This window comes from Buceros rhinoceros, unplaced genomic scaffold, assembly GCF_000710305.1.
Source record: "Buceros rhinoceros silvestris isolate BGI_N320 unplaced genomic scaffold, ASM71030v1 scaffold8146, whole genome shotgun sequence".
Lineage (NCBI taxonomy): Eukaryota > Metazoa > Chordata > Aves > Bucerotiformes > Bucerotidae > Buceros > Buceros rhinoceros.
In genome coordinates, this window is record NW_010416884.1 from 17591 (window position 1) to 18914 (window position 1324).

Genomic DNA, 1324 nt, shown 5'->3' on the forward strand with positions numbered 1-1324 from the left:
CCGCTGTGGTATTGTGCAAGATGACAGTAACTCTGACGTGGCTTAATCTGGTAGCAAACCAAAACAACAGAGAAGTAAACAAACACCAGCCCTGCTGCATGAGATAAGGGAACACTTGTGCCTTTTGTCACAGGAAGCATCAGAGTGGAGAGAACAAGTGAAATGAAGTTCAGCTCAGATTAAATATGGAGTAATTCTGAAAGCAGGACCTAAATTCAATCGAGCTGCTCTCATTGATGTCCTGAGCTGGATTCAAAACAGCAGGCCCCCCAAATTGAATTACGGAATGGCATATGTACACACGCGCACACACTCGTGCTCTCAGAGAAGCAGAGGTGTTTTTGAAGGTGAAATCTCAGCTAATCAGAGGCGATGGATTGCAGAGAATATGGAGGAGTGGGAGGGAGGCAGACAGCTATTGAATGTTTGACATCAAAGCACAGAAGGGTTATTGAACGTGACACCTAAGAAAAACTGCTGAACAAAGATGGAGATGGGTAGGAAAAAATCACTGCCAAAGAAGTAAGAGGAGATTTTATAGATGATTTTTTTTTCCATGGAATTTTTTACCAAGGAATTCCTGGTATTTGTCCTTTCGTTTTGCTTCCCCTTACCAAGATGGCATTTGGATCTTTAATTCCCTAAAGTTTTGCTCATTTTCTTTTTAATTTTTTTCCTTTGTGTTAGTTTGGAAAGGACCTATTTTGCATGGTAATAACAAAGATTCTTACCCTTGGTTACACCTTGTATAGGATAAGAGCTCCTTCAATTTAACTCCTGGTTCACCCAGTACATCTTAATTGGACTTTTTATCTTCCAGCTAATAGTAATACCTGCACAGAACAGGGTTTAGGTACAAGGAAGATAGGTTGATGCATAACTTCCTTACACGTGGAGTGGAATCCAGGTGTACGGAAAATATTTTCTTAGATTGCAAATTGTTTGGCCGAGAATTTGTCTTTCTGTTCTGTTTGTGCAGCACCTAGCATTGTGCCTGTGATCAAGGCTCCCAAGCCCTGCTGTATTAGAGTGATGATGATGATGGAAAGTACATAAAGGGCCTTCATAGCCAGCCTGGTCTTTCCTCTGTTTCTCACCCCAAATAGCAAGACAATTTTCCTTCTAGATGATGGAGATCATGCAGGCTGCCTTGTCTTGAGGGTTTGGGTTTTGTTTTGGTTTTTTTTTTTTTTTTCAAGAATAAAGAGGTCCTTAAACATTACAAGAAGGCTGAGTGTAGTGAAATGCTTCCAGCTCATAAAGCAATGAATCCTGGCACTGCTAGAAGTCACTGTCAGTAAAATAAAGCTGTTATTGAGGGGGG

General features: G+C 40.9%; 1 protein-coding gene across 1 annotated transcript in view; it reads left to right on the plus strand.

Moving 5' to 3' along the window:
* The window catches only part of AGBL4 (ATP/GTP binding protein-like 4), a gene marked incomplete at both ends in the record, with an annotated part of 69961 nt that overhangs the window by 253 nt on the left and 68384 nt on the right, over positions 1 to 1324 (plus strand). The window lies entirely within an intron of this gene.